Genomic DNA, 16,564 nt, shown 5'->3' with positions numbered 1-16,564 from the left:
CTTCCAGTGCTGGTAAAGCAATTACTTCATGATCGTAATAAGTGATGAGTGCAAAAGTCTTTATAGATACATTTCTGGTAGTAAATGTCCAACTGATTAAATTGCCTCAAAGCAAAAAACAAGAATGTGTCACTCAATAATTTGGTAAAATGACTCAAGACAAAGAACAGATTAAGAGTGTGGCTTTGCTCAGAAATTCAAACAGCTTCTGTGTAATCCTGTTATATACAGAGAATGAATAATGGAATGAAAGAGTAGAAATGTACAAGATAGAAAAGAACAGGGTATGTTCTAGATGCATAGAGAAGATTGGAATTAAAATCTACTGGGTATTTGTAAATTCTACTGGTAAAGAAATTATGAGTTTGGATTCCCAGCCCCAAATAAAAAGACTTTTACAGACTTGAAATGACTCTAAGTTCCCAAACTTTCTTTGAAGAGGAAGCTGGCTGGGGAAGCTCCTCAGACTCCATATAGAGGATATTCCCCCAGACCCATTTCTGATGGGAATGGGAAAGGCAAAGCATCCTTAAAGATGAAGCTAGGAGGCACAGAAAACAGTGGACTCTCTGGATGCTCCCAGAAAGAATCTAAACCCGATGGAGGAACATTCCTCAGTCCCCAACCCCAGTTTAGGACCACTAACAATGCCTGCTCACAGGGACCAAATATCTATGACTAGTGACTGCTTTGTGTCTTGTCCTTTCTTAAACAGTGTCTATTCTGTTTCAGTTCTGCCACTATCATTATTAATATTAATATTATTATTATTGAGTCTTCATGTATGTGTATGTACATGTGCAAAGAGGCTCCCTTAAGTTGTCTTTTTAGTTTATAAGTTTCAATCAAAAGTAGTGACGTCTGAACCTGATACAGAGATTCTCACCTATCAGCCAGAGGTCTGGGTGAGCTGGAAGCAAAGACTGGATTGGACCTGTGAGTTACCTCACTTGGAAAGCAGTTGAGTGTATTTGTTTCTAGATTAGTGGGAACAATGGTATTGGCTGACAGAGATGGTCCTTAAATAATACTCCCCACATATTCCATTATTCTTCTACATTTTCTTGCTCCAGAGGTTAGGTGGAGCCAAGAACTAGTCTTCATCAGTGAAAGGTGAATAGAAGTGACACATTTATCTTTCAAGCTATAATACTTTTGCTTTGATTTTCTAATCTCCTTCTTTCCCTAACTTGGCAACAACAAAGACTTGTGTTGAGATAATGATTGAAGCAGCCCGGATCACAGGGTTGCTGTACAAAGGATAATGGCCTTAGGATGTTATGGGGATCCACAGGGCCCTTGTGGGAATGAGAAATGAACTTTCATTTGTTAAGCTTCAGATATATATTTTTTCAGATATATATATATATAATATATATATATATATTTACTGCCATATAACCTCACCTTTCTTAACTAAACACGACTATTGCCACATGTAATGTAAATCATAGAGAGACATACTGTTTTTTAGTTTCAGACTGAAAAAAAGTTTAATATTTTTAACAGATTTATATTTGTTCACTTTTATTCTTACATATTTTAATTATGAAATAGATCTCTCTTCTCCTCCTCTGAAGTCATGAACCTGGAATTATTTTCTTTGATTAGAATTCTGGAATACAGAGGCCTAAAATAAAATTTAACACTTAATAACAAATAAAAATGGTGTGAAACCTGAAGAAGACAATTATCTTTCATTTCCCAATGTCACAGAAAAGTGATCTCTGCCCTAACATCTTAGCAAAAATAAATGGAACAAGGAACCAATGAGTTATTTAAAGGACTCATTAACTTTCATATGATCCTATTTGTAATTGAGACTGTTGTGTCCTATGAGTACCCTCCAAGAAATGATTAATGAAGTTTCCAAACATTCTAAATTGACTGACATAGAAGGGAGTGAGGCTGTTCTTTAGCCAAACCTCTGTGAGGTCCAGGCACAAAAGGGGACTTAGCTTTTAAATTATTCATGATAGTGTCTAATACTAAGATTTTTTAAATGTTACTGTTTTTCTTAAAGTTTAAAGAGCTTGTTAAACTAGGTCAGTAAAGAGGTAAATTTATCAAAGCTTTCTCTCTAAATTGATCAAATTTAAAGCAGGTTTAGATATAAAATCTTTTACTCTCACTCATAGTAGCAACTGTCCACGAATGTACAGATAAGCACGGGAATAATTAACTTACTAGATATTTTCCATGTGTTTTGTTCTATGTACTAGTTAATGATACTATAAAAGATTGAATGGCAGTCTTTTGTGTTGATCTCACTGTTGTGTTGATCACAGTGTAAGGCTCATTTGAATATATTATAATTAGGCCTCTAGTTAGGTTAAGTAATAGGTCCTGAGAACTAGAATTATCTGCATCAGTGATTAAATTCTTCCTTTGAGTAGGGTAAATTTGCTATCACTGTAATATTAAAGTAAAATGTTAAAAGCTAATTTAAAAAATATTAATATAGCAGTGTATAATTGGAAGTGAACTATATTTTTTTTCATATTTTCTGTACTTTCGAAGTTTTCTTGTAGGTAAAGATAACAACAGTCCTTACATCTTATCTTTATAACCAATAATCCCCTTTTGAATTTTCCATCTAGTAAAGTATAAAAATTGGTTATGCTGTGGGAATATTCAATTAAATTTTATCCCACCTATTTAATATTTTCTAGCAGAAAAGTGCATTGACCTAATATACTTGGATTGTTCATATTTTTTCAATTTCTTAAGTATGTAATAACTTGAATTTTTCCAGTTCATTATTCAAATTACTAATTGTCTACGTAGAAAAGGGTTTTTTTTTCAGTTTTATTGAGAAATAATTAATATACATCGCTGTAAAAGTTTAAGGCATACAGAATGTTGGTTTGATTTACATATATTGTAAAATGATTACCACAATCAGTTCAGCTAACATCCTTCTACTCATATAGATATAAGTTTAAAGAAAAGGGAAAGGAATTTCTCCTCCTGATGAGAACTCTTAGGATTTAATCTGTTAACAACTTTCCTGTTTATCATGCAACAGTGTTAACTCTAGTCATCACATTGTACATTATGTCCCTAGTACTTATTTATCTTACAACTGGATGTTCGTACCTTTTGGCCACTTTCCTCCAATTCCCTTTACTGCTACTCTCCTCATCTGGTAACCATAAGTCTGATCTCTTTCTATGAATTCTTTTTTTTTTTAATTCCATATATGCGCAAGATCATAGTATTTGTCTTCTCTCTCTTTATTTCACTTAGCATAATGCCTTCATTGACCATCCATGTTGTTGCAAATGGTAGAATTTCCTCATATTTTATCACTGAATAATGTTTTTTGTATGTGTGTATATGTGTATGTGTATACCACAACTTCTTTATCCATTTATTTAAAGTGATGTAATCTTGATTATTCAAGTACTATATAAGCCTCATAACTGGCTTTTTATCTGCATCTCCCCAGTTCTTGTTTGTTTAGCAGATATACCTAAACAATTTTCCTAAAATATCAATTAAGTCTTGAACTTTCTTACTCATGCTGTGTTACCCCACTAAAGCAAAATTCCCTGACCAACATTTAAGACCCTGCATAGAATAACCTCAAAATATCCAATCAACTGTATTTGCAAATAAGATTCAAATTTTAACTTTTGCTTGTTAGGGATATCTTCTTACTCTTCTCTGTCAGAATTTGGGCTTGAACAAGAAAAAGAGGGGCCATCCCATCCTGGACAGGGCTGGTTTTGCAGACCCCAGAATATAGGACAATGAGCCCAAGTGTAGATTAGGAGAAGATCAAAGAGTGGAATTGTGTCAAGCAGGTGTGACCAGGGGAATAGGAGAGGATGGTAGACAGAAATTGAATACTTTTAGTAATTTGTTGAACATGGAAGTTTTTGTGTGTTTTGAGGTCTAAATGAATGTCAGAGGGAACTATCTGGATTAAACTGTTTTGCAGGAGATATCCATGCCCCTTCTTAAGAGGATCATGGTGACTTGAGACAACACAAGAGCAGTCTACCTATTGCCCCCCTATAAATAGCTACTACCAAGGTCATTGCATATTATTACATGGATGAAGTAGGGGTTCCATGATGGAATATTCTTATGAAAATGGGCTTAAGTTCTGTAGGTTAACATCATGACTGACTTGAAGAAAATCAGAAAATGATTAAAATTGAGATTTTTTTTTTCTCTCCATCCTGAGAGAAATTAGAATCATCCTCTGTTTATTGAGAAGAGCTTAGCCCAGTGTAAAGTTTAAGGAACAGCACTTTAAAGTTAGAAAACTTTGGGGCACCTGGCTGACTCAGTCAGTTAAGTGTCTGCCTTCGGCTCAGGTCATGATCCTAAGATCCTGGGATCGAGCCCCCTGTCGGACTATGCTTCATGGGCAGCCTGCTTCTTCCTCTCTCTCTGCCCTACTGTTCCACCTGCTTGTGCACTCTCTCTCTCTCTCTCTCTCTCTCTGCCAAATAAATACTTTAAAAATAAATAAATAAATAAAGTTAGAAAACTTTAAGAAATGATGAGAGAGATTATCCCATCTTATGCCCAAAATGTGACAGGAAAATAACGGCTCCCCAAAATGTCCACACATCCTAATCCTCAGAACCTATGAATATGTTACCTTACTTGGAAAAAGAGATTTTGCTGATTTTATTAAGGTTAAGGGCCTTGAGATGGGAAGATCATCCTGGATCGAAGTCAATCTAATTACGTGAGTTCTTTAAAAGCAGGGGACCTTTCCTGTAGTCAGAGAGAGGTGGCCACAGGAGAAGGATTCATTTCCCTGTGACTCCTTCTGAAATGTAGGACTCTTTATGCAAGAACCAGAGAGAGGCCTTCAGATGCAGGAGAAGTCAAGGTAACAGATTCTCCCCTAGGGCATCCAATGAGGAACTCAGCCCTGCTGACGCCAGGTAGCAGGCTTCTGACCTATAGAACTGGAAGATAAATTTGTGTTGTTTTCAGCTACTAAATTTTTGTTAATTCTTCATGGCAGGAGCAGAAAACTAATACCCATGCTGAATCCATTCCGTTTTCCTGAATTTGTTCATGATCTTCATCAGAGTGGTCTCACCCTTCCACTGTGCATCCAAAGTGCAGTCATAAATTCAGAGCTTAGGTAAACCTTCCGCTTCTCTGAACAGTCCTCTGCTGTCACTCTGATTTCCACTCCTGAACCACAGTACCTGTAGCCCATACCCTACAATACAACCCGCCATCACCGTCTGAAGATTTTGTCCCTTTCACTCTTGCCACCAGCCTAGATTGTAAACATACCACACATATGATTTACCTTTTTGTGTGTCTATCAGAGCGCCTGGAACAATGTTCATTTTGATTGCTGAAAAATCAGGTGGGTCAAGAAAATGATTATTTTTCAATCTTTTCCTTTAAATTTACTCTGTCATTTTTATGATCTTTTGTGATAAAGCAAATAATTGAAATACATTGCAGAAGATCACTTCCGTTTCTTTGGGAATATATGTTGAATTCAGCATTCTGAATTCACACAAAACCGGCCATGGAATTCCTCATATTGCCTTAAAGTTTGTTAAAACAATTTTTCCAAATTCTACTATGCTAAACTCATTCACTCTGAAATCCTACATTTCATTTACATTTTTAACATTTGAATCAAAATAACCACAAATTAGTTGCCAAACAAATCTGTTTTTAGCAATTGTGTGTGAGTCATGGGGCCAGTGTTTTTGCCTTACTTGTTACAAATTGTTTCTAATTGGAAAGTACTGTCAGCAGTAAAATATGAAGAGAAAAGCCACCAATACTTTGAAGTTTATTGGTTACAAATATTGGATGGGTTTTCTCATATTAATCTTGATGAGCATGGAGTTTAGTTGTTTTTTTTTTTTTTTCTCCCCTCCTTCGGTTTTGTCACCTCATTCTAGTTATGGAATAGCCTGGTGATTTGAGGGATATTTTTCAAAACCAGACCACTTCCTCAAGTAGAAGCTTTGTTCTTATAAATAGATACAATTGTATTCATATGTTTGGTAGATGAATCCAGTGGTGTTCGTGTTGAACAGAATCTCTCTTGAGTAGTTTTCTCAATTCTGTGGAATTTCACTCTTGAATTTGATCAATGGTGACAATTCAATCTGAAAAATAATTTTTCATGATGACAGTATTTTTTCCCATAAACATACTTCGTCTTGCATGCATGTACTTAACTGTGTTAGACAAGTTTTGGAGATGTTCACCATAGAGTTATAAATTAACTGCATGAGTTATAACTCATGTTATAACTCATCACTATTATAAAACCTAAAGTTTCCTCCAATTTATTAGAACTTAGTACAAATGCATGAAAACATAGTCATGGATTTTAATTTTCAGAATTCATAAGGATGAAGAAATTAAACAAATAGAGGCCTTTCCAATTTACATTTTGAGGTTTTTTTTTTTTATTAAGATTTTATTTATTTGAGAAAGAGCGAGAGCTGAGGGAGGGGCAGAGGGAGAAGAAGAGACTGTCGAGCAGACTCCGTGTGGAGCCCAGAGCAGGATGGGAGGCCTGAGCCGAAACCAAGAGTCAGACGCTCCACCAACTGAGCCACCCAGGTGCCCCTACATTTTGAGTTTTTAGTTAAGTTTACTGTAAGTCATAGAAAAATGTATTTTTTTAAAAGATTTTATTTATTTATTTGACAGAGAGAGACACAGTGAGAGAGGGAACACAAACAGGGGGAGTGGGAGAGGGAGAAGCAGGCTTCCGGCGGAGCAGGGAACCCAATGCGGGGCTCGATCTCAGGACCCTGGGATCATGACCTGACCCAAAGGCAGACGCTTAATGACTGAGCCACCCAGGCGCCCCAAGAAAAATGTATTTATGTCTAAATTTGCTGCATATGTATTTTTTAGTTTCTTTGTAAAATGAAACTTAAGATTGCTTTTGAATATCAATAAAATTAGATTGTAAATATTATAAACAACTCCTTTTACCAAAAATATTAGAAAATTAGATTTTATTTGGCACTGCCTGCGATGAAGTATATCATCTGCACTCATTACTGTGTCAGACTGAAATTACCATCATTGGGAAGTTCCCAAGGAGAGGAACCCTCTCCTGGCTGTGGGGGAGGGCTTTGGGGTGGGTGGTCAGATGAGCCTGAGGGGACCTGTATAAATTATATTCCCTGAGGAATCATTACCTCTTACTGGTAACATGGCTACACTCCGATAAATGCCTTTTGATTAGTAGTAGCTGGAGGAGATTCATCACAAACACGAGGCTCCTCCCAATGGGACAAAAGCATTGTCAAGTCACAGCTGAAGTGCAGTTAGTTCCCACTTTGGATGGAAACTTTTCCTACTGCCCTGAGATGTCTTCACATGTCACAGGGTTCTGTCTCTGAGGATGAATAGCAGAGACCAGGGCTAAAAATACCGCACCAGGTTGGGAGGTGGATTAAGTGAAGTAATGCCCCGAAGTGCTCTGTGAAGCTCTGATAATGAGGAAGTTTTCACTGAATGGAAGCTGTCATTGCATATGGTTAGTAGAAGGATGAGCAAATTATCATTGTGAACAATAGAACAATTGTCATACTTAATGTCCTTAATAATGTTACTTTTCTCCTGAAATTGCCCATTTTAAAGTACCAGTCCACGTTTCAAACACTTAACATCCCCCCCGCCCAGGAGTGCAGACAATGAACCCTAGGGCATATGGCCCAGCAAATGCTGTCAGAGTGGTCAGTCCAGCTGCATCTCCCTCACAAACACAAGTAAAGCTCTCTGATTCCCCATATGCTGGCAGTCACGTACTCTAAAAACAATGAATCCCACCAAAGATACCTAGTATCAAATGGCTGGAGAAATACCTTTTAGCGATTCATAGGCCAGGGATGTTATTGGGAGCTTGCTTTTTTTCAGTTTTTACATGTAAGTCTAACACTCCTAAATATATTTGAAATGGTTTATTGTGATTTTTTCTGATAATGACAATTCTAAAGATTATTTTAGCCAAATAATAAAGAAATGCAGATAAACATAAAATAATAAAAATAAGCTAAATGCCTATATATCAGAGACAGTTTTAAACATTCTCTTGTATATGTGTATGCACATGTACACACACACACACACACACAAACACGCACACACACCATGTCCCACAGTCAGGACCATATTAAATGCTATTTTGTAATTTCCCTTTAACAACATATTAAAGGAAATATACATATTGGCATTGAATGTGTATATGTGTATAAATTATAATGTATACACACATGCATATACTATGTATATATACAGAAACAAATATTACATATACACACAATGTTCATAAATATATGTGCATTAAATATGTATGTGGTTAATATATATACATTTTAATAGATGCATAGTGTTCATATTCTTTTTTTTTTTAATAGAAAGAGAGGGTGAAAGAGCATGTGTGTGTGGTGGGGGAGGGGCCGAGGGAGAAGGAGGGAGTGAATCTTAAGCAGGCTCCATGCCCAGTGCAGAGCCCCACATACGGCTTGATCTTACATCCCTGAGATCATGACGTGAGCTGAAATCAGGAGTCGGATGCTTAAACAACTGAGCCACTGGGTGCTCCTATAGTGTTCTTATTCTATAATTTACTTAAATATTCCTTTCTTGAATAATGTGTGCTTTCCCTTCCCATGGTTATTAGCAGTGCTGCATTGCACTTTCTTGTGTAAATGTCTTTGTACACATATTTATTGCTCTTCTTTGGATGAATTCCTTGAAATAGAATGGTTGGACAAAGAACGTACACGTTAAGGTTTTGAGTACATGATGCCCTTCACAAATCTGTTACTGATTTTTGTTACAATGACAATGTAGAGTCTTACAGTTGGTATGAGTTTCATTCTCTATTCCCACTTTTTTCCTCCTCCTGGCTACTGCTCAGAACATGCTCCTGAGATCCATTACTTTCCTAGCAATTCACATCAGGCCATCCTGACCGTGCTTTCTCAGTAATTCTTCGCTGGACTCTTTCTTCAACTTTGGAGACTCTCTTGCTGAACTTCTTCATTCCTTAAGCCAATGTCATCTCATGCATATTTACAATAATTACTTTTTAAAAGATAGTATATAGAAAATAAGAATAAACACTACAACATTAATGAATGTAATTTAAACTTTCTTTGTAAATAATGCTCATTTTTATTTGCCACATGGTAGGCTAAGTGCTGTATATGCATTACATGAACTATTAAATACTCAGAAAATCTTAATTACTTTCCAAGGATCAATAGCCAATGAATAGCATGTTTGGGCTTATATCCACAACTGTATGATTATAATTCTTCTCTCTTTCTCTCTCTGTCTTGTTTTTATTGTGGTAAGAGCACTTAACATGATATCTATCCTCTTAACAAATTTTAAGTGTATAATAAGTTATTGTTGACTATATATATATATATATATATATATATATATATGCAATGATGTAAAGAAGGTCTATAGAGCTTATTTTCTAACTTAATGGAAACTGTATGCCTATTGATTAATAACTCCCCATTTCTCCCTCCCATTAACCCCTGGTAACCATCATTCCAACATTTGATTTTATGAGCGATTCTACTCTCTTAGCCACCATGATATACTGTCTGCATTTGGAGATTCAGAAACAAATTTAGGTCCTTGCCAGCACTTCAAAGGCATGATTCTGGAAATTAATTTTACTGATAAATTACTTTGTAATGAAATATAAATTCAGGTCAGAGTAGGTCTAAGTTGGTCTTATATTATTTTTGAGCAAATAATAATGTTATTGAATTCCATGATAAAAGGTTACTGTTGATATTTTTTCCTTGTAAAGATTGCAGACATTCTATGAGAGATACCTAGTTTAAAATAATATTCACGTAATTATGATGGAATCAGAATTTAGGCAAGCTTGTAAGAAACTAATTTCTGTACTTATTTGACAGACTATTCTCTTCAGTGTGCATTGAATAACTGTTATGGCACAATAAAGCACTGCAGATGCACTGTCTTAAAACAACCATCAACTTGGTCAGCTCAGGTTTATCTAAAGTAAGCTTCTCTAGCTTTTTGCAGGTTGTCTGGGTTATTACACGTGGTCTGGGCTCAGTTGAAGCAGCTTATCCAGGACACTTCTGTCCACATATTTATTATCCTTCTGAGACTAGTGGGTTAGCCCAGGCATAACCTTCTTATGTCAATGTCAGGAGCACCAGAGAGAAAATAAAAACACATAACATTTCCTACGCTAGCAATTGGTGCATTGTTAACTCTGCCTCATTCTATTGGCCAAAACAAATCTCATGACCAAACTCATAGCCAGAGGATGAAAATAAATCAGTCCACTTTGTGGGAAGAACTGCAAAGTCACATGGAAAAAAGCATGAGGCTAAGAAGGGAGGGAGGATGGGGGGCCACTAAATGCAAACTACCAAGACAGTTGCTTTTAATTTGAAAGTGTATTCTAGTTCCAAACTGAAATATCAACATACTCTTAACCATTTGATCGTGGGATAGAATGGCTTTCTGATTTCCTGAAGGATGGAGGAGTTGCTGCAGACTTCTTGGTTTGGGTCAGGTGTTTTCTTTCCATGAAATGATATTGCTCATGTTCTTTAAGAACCTCTTGTGCGTCTCTCTGGGTTTAGTTTTCAGCACCAAAACCTCTCTGTGAGTGACTCATTAAATTAGTCACCGCTGTATCCACCCACTCAACCTCATGCTACAGCCTCCAGATCTGTGGCTGCTGTGTCTGTAGAATCCAGAATTCTTGTTCAACTGGTGCCAAAAAATCAAGTCTTAATGTTTAAGAAGAACATTTGAGAGTAATTGTCTGTAAGAAAAATAACTTGATTGCTGGGGAACCTGATCCTAAGGTGACTATTACTCACTCACAGTGAGTTAAGCGGAAATTGGAGGAGGGAAGCATAGCCCAGGAGTATGACTGAAGATAGAAAGCCGGAAATGTCGAAAGCAGCTGAGGAGGTGAACATCGTTCATCTAAAAAGATAAGGCAGCTGAACAGAGTGAGAAGACATGAGCCAAATTTACACACACAAATAGTGGAAATAATCTCTGGGTATCCAGTTTGGGAAGAAGTGAGGGAGTTAATAGTCCTATGAGTGGCTTGTGATGAGAGCACAAAGTGATTCCTGAGAGAGATCAGTAATGTTTCCAAGGTGTCATGGAAGAGTTCCCTGGCCTTAGGAGAGAGATATTTTTGTTTTTTGTTTTTGTTTTTTTTTTGAATACCAGTTTGCCAAGAATGTTCTGGTTTTGGTCAAGATTCAAAACTTAAAAAAAAAAATTGCTTGCTTGCTTGCTTTCCTTTTCAGACTATTTTAAAACACAATTGGGGGCAGGGGCGCCTGGGTGGCTGAGTCAGTTAAGTATCTGACTCTTGATTTCAGCTCAGGTCATAATCTCAGGGTTCTGGGATCAAGCCCTGCATCAGACTCTGCACTCAGCATGGAGTCTGCTTGTCTCTCTCTCTCTCTCTCTCTCTCTGCTCCTCCTCCCCACCTCTCTGTCTCTAAAATAAATAAATAAATAAATAAATAAATAAATAAATAAATAAATAAATAAAATCTTTAAAACACAATTGGGGCACCTGGCTGGTGGAGCATGTGGCTCTTGATCTTGGGTTCATGAGTTCGAGCCCCTCGGGCATAGACACTACTTAGAAAAATGAATAAATAAAAAATAAAAACATATGTTTAAAAATAAATAAACAAAACATAGTCAATGGGACAATAATTGAAGTAACAAAGGGAACTGGGAAGTATTCCCAGAAAAGAGGCCCTTTAGCATGTAAAAGGGAGGAAACACTGTTTCTATATGGTATATGACTCTGCTTTGTGATTCATTCTGAGTAGAACCTAAAGCAGTTTTAAGGAAATTATCAATATCTTTACATTCTTATAGCCAAAGTGTTCAAAATAATAATTACCTAAAAGCAAAGTGAAAAATCCAATCAACTGTCTACTCATGTTTCCAAATTCAAATATATAGAATGTTGTTTCTTAATTTCTGTGAGAAATACAGCTTGTTTTGATATAAGTAATTCAATATCTATAATATTTGTTTCAATATTTTATTTTCTTAAGTATTATAATTTTACAGTACAATCTCAATAATTAAGACCTAAATAACTCATCCAATTTCACATGAAAATGTATACTTTTGCTTCATAGAAATACTTTTTTTAAAAAATCAAAGTATTCTGTTTCCGGGTAGAAACTAAATTATTACAAATTCTGGATATTATTAATGAAACTTTAAATTCCACTTGTTCTAAATGTCTCACCTGTCTGCCTCTCCCATATTACCTACTGTAGATACAAGTCTGAGACATGTTACACATTATCCAGTAGTAACCATTAACATGCTATCACATGGGTATATCTGATAATGTAACAAGTTGCTGAAGGAATAAGACAATAGATGAAGTATTACTGGAAAGAGGTTTTACCAATATTTACTTATACAATCGGATGTATGGTTCTCCTGTGAAAATGGCAAAAAAGTGGAATCCATAAGATAGATGTTTCTGGGCACGTATGCCTGTCTGCATACATGTGTCTGTGTGCATGTGTGCATATGTATGTGCAAGAACACACATGTGTGTATAACAAGACACAGGCACATATAACCTGTATGTACACATATATGTATATATGTTAAGTAAGTTACATATATGTTATCTATCCACACATCATTTACGTATATATGTGTGTATGTATAATGTATCTATCATCTGTACCCCTTTTCTATTTGGGTAGGTAGAGCCATCCATTGCTTTTGTTGTCATGGAGAACCCTGGAGCCCTGGGAAGTTCTACCTCTGTCTGGGAGCATTCTGTATTAGCTTGCAGTTTATGTAATCATCTTTGTATGCCCTCTCATCTTTTGTTACTAAAGAAATGTCTTATCTTACAACTTCATCTCTATGAATTTCAGTTTCCTCTCCCTGCAAAATATATATTGTAAAAATAATTTTGAGATGTAAATAAAATAATGTATATTAAGATGGGCCACTGTTTACAATTACAAACTGAAATGGCAGAATTGAGAAAATAAAGGAACTAGGGTTGACCCCTGGCTAAAATAGGAGTTCAACAGAGCAGCCAAGGTGGTTGGTATGTTTTACATTTTTTTTATTTGCTTTAAAATCTAGCTATTTGAAATTTGCTAGAGATTATAATTCATCTATAATTTCCATAGATATTCCATATTTTATTTAAAGAGGTATCTGTTAAACGGTGTAATTATGGAGAGAAACCTATGTATTAATAATATAAGGTATTAGCCTACATGTATGTACATTCCTAATTCTCTAACGATGCTCTGGAACTCTGGAGCATGCATACCACAGTGTGGTGATGAAGTATATGAATTGTAGTTTGCATATGTTACCACACTCAGTCCTCAGACATTCTTAAACACAACTTTCACTATTTCAGGCTCATACTCAAAACTTGCCATGTCTTCCTTTGCCTGCAGTATAAATTACTTACTAGTTCCTTAGATTGCCATTGCGGGTTCTCAAGAGTCTGGCCACCACCCACATTTCTGATGTTATCTCATACTTCTGTCCAATAAGATTCTGTGCTTCAGTACACTGGTCTATTCATACCACTCACGATTCCACAGTCAGCATCTCACCTTTATTTTTGCAGGTTTTTTTTTCCCCCCACCTGGGATGACTTCCCACCTGGACCAAAGATTATGCATCCTAATCCTTTAAATAACAGGTCTCTTATGGTGTTTGGGGATCATCCTAGCCCATGATTATCCAACTGATAATCAGAAAAAGTCATCTGAAAAAGTAATACCTATATTACTAATTTTTGCTAGTTAGAAAATTATTAATTTACTAATTAGTAATAAAATTTGATATTGTTTTCTCTTAGTAAAGGTAGAATTAAGTGACTAATATAATGATTGTTATATAAAGGACTATTAGGTTGGTAAGCTGTAAACTTTTATAAAGTAATAAACTATTTGCTGAGTTATTTTGTTATTCTTTTACCGCACGTGTATGTATTTGCAACTTATAGAAAATGAAAAACAATGTTAGATGACTAGTAAAACATCATATTATTACTTGAGGAATGTAGTATTATAATTTCTTATAACCACAAGTGCCACATCATATTCTCTGAATAACAGGAACTCAGGAAAAAAGCTTTTGCTTTTGAATGACTTACAGTTGGTAGTGACCTATACCTGAGTAGCTTTCCTCTACAAATATAAGGTACCATCTCTCAGTACTCCTACCTCTCATTCTTCGGTCCAGTAGCCATCATCTCTTACCTCAGCTGGACTCACTGCTTTCACTTTTGCCTTTACACTGTAGTCTCCCCACAGCAGCCAGAACAGGTGTTTAAATATCAATATGACAGGTGGGTAATTAAGGAGGCACGTGTTGTGATGAGCACTGGGTGTTATATGCAACTAATGAATTGTTGAACACTACATCAAAAACTAATGATGTACTATATGTTGGCTAACTGAACACAATAAAAAAAAATCAATATGATAATATAATTTCATTGACAAACACTCCAGTGGCACTCTTGCATAGTTTAAAATAAAATTTCAGCTCCTTACTTATGACCTTCACGTTGCCTCAGCCTATCTCTGACCAATCCACCTGAACAGAGCCGGCTTCCTCACTGCTCCTGGAACATGACAAGGAATGTTCCATTACAGATACCAGCATTTCTCCTTCCTCCTTCTCATTTCACATCCCCACATCCTTAGAGAAGCCTTCCCTGACCAGCCTAAAGGAAATAATCCCCATCATTCAATATCTACTCACACTGCTTTATTTGTCATTATGACACTTACGACTACCTAACACTGTATTTCTTGGCCATCTGTTCATTATCTGTTGCTACTTAAAAGAATGGTGTATTTTTGAGTGTAGAGTCTTTGTTTTGTTCACCTTTTTATTCACAGGATCTGGATTACCATCCAGCATATGCTATATGTTCAGTTAATCTATTTTAAATAAATGAATTAGTATTTTCAAATACCTAGGTTAGAAACACACACATGTCCTTTCTAGTTTGCAGAGTTAGGGTATTAAATATGGTATTTCATAAGAAGACTGCCTGCTCTAAGCATCCAGAGATGAGGCTTTTCTTTTGTCCCAGGTCTGTAGCTTCTTTGTAAGTCTCATAAACACTGTGCATCTCAGTGTCTCTTCATGAAACAGTGACAAATATTACTTGCCTTTGTTCTTATCATTTGGTGTCATGAAGCTGATGAACAAAGTACTTTAAATATCAAAAGTCATTTGCAACAGCACATTATTAATTTCTGGGCCTGACTAAAAATGATTCTTCTCCTTGATTCCAAGGAAAGATTATAATGTACATTTGGTAAAAATCCCCTAAAAATAAGTCTATATGGAACACAGGATATTAAAATGCATTCTTCTTAAAAAAGTTCCCAGACATACTAAACTTGTAAAATGTCTGGCTCTGAGCTGGTTTGAGGTTTTGTTTGGACTCCAAATATAGGTTTGTGTATTTTATATGTCCATCTCTGTAATTATTGATTTCCCATTGGGATGCAGTCTTGGCAAAGTGAGGTTATTGTTTTCAGTGAGAACAACAATACTGTAATTCTAAATGTGATAAATTAACATTGTATTCTGATGATAACTTCAGTTTCAGGGCTGGATACATACTTGAAGGAAAATCTAAAGACACATCAGTGAGATAAAATGCAGTAACTTTGTAGACACAAATACAGAGAGAAAAAGAGAGAAAGAATACACAAAAATACAACACACACATACACACTGGCTATATAATAACTGAGGTAAGATCAATATAAAACAACAGCAGCAAGAAAGTAAACAAACAAAAATGAACACCTTACCTAAATTTTTAACAATTTCTAAAAAATACCCCCATAATTAACATATATTCTTAGTAGCAAGTGCTTCTTTTATAAACATTTGACTACATCTCTGAGAAAAGATTGGATTCAGTGTCTTGAGAAATAAAAAAAAAAAAATCTCCCAATATAAAATCCATGGATTTTTATTTTATAACAGGATTGTGAAAGTATTGTGTAACTCTGAGATGCTGCCAAAAACAAACAAAAAAAGGCCATACAATTAATAAATCCAAATACAAACTCTGACCTACTGCTGTGATATTTCAGTGTTCTATAAAATAACTGCCTTGGCTGTAAAATGATTTTTGAACTCCTAATCCTCATCACAAAGATAGATAAACATGCTTTGACACAATTCATCTACAAAAGACAATGATTTAATTCCATAAGTAAGTTTAACATATAAGTCACCTTCTGTTGGGTTGTAAAAAAACAAAACAAAACAAAACAATATTACATATAATGGAAAAATACTGGATTCTAATCAGAAGCTCACTGTTTTCGTGAGTGAGGTTCACAAAAAATACAATAAATGAACTTTCATTGTGTTCCTGAAGTTGTAAAGAGAAAATAGACTCTTTGAGGCTTACACTATATTTAAAAAATATTTTGGATTGTTAACTATAAGCTTAAATATTTTGTTATTTGTTTAATTTTTCATACTACCTACAGCATTA

The 16,564-nt window shown here is 35.5% G+C and overlaps 1 protein-coding gene across 1 annotated transcript in view; it reads left to right on the top strand.

Annotated features, from left to right (window-relative positions):
- The window catches only part of SEMA3A (semaphorin 3A), a 463,873-nt gene that overhangs the window by 71,495 nt on the left and 375,814 nt on the right, over positions 1–16,564 (top strand). The gene's annotated exons all lie outside the window — the stretch shown is intronic.

This window comes from Zalophus californianus, chromosome 12 (genome assembly GCF_009762305.2).
Source record: "Zalophus californianus isolate mZalCal1 chromosome 12, mZalCal1.pri.v2, whole genome shotgun sequence".
Lineage (NCBI taxonomy): Eukaryota > Metazoa > Chordata > Mammalia > Carnivora > Otariidae > Zalophus > Zalophus californianus.
The sequence above is the reverse complement of the archived record's forward strand: the minus strand, read 5'-3'. Positions and strand labels throughout refer to the sequence as shown.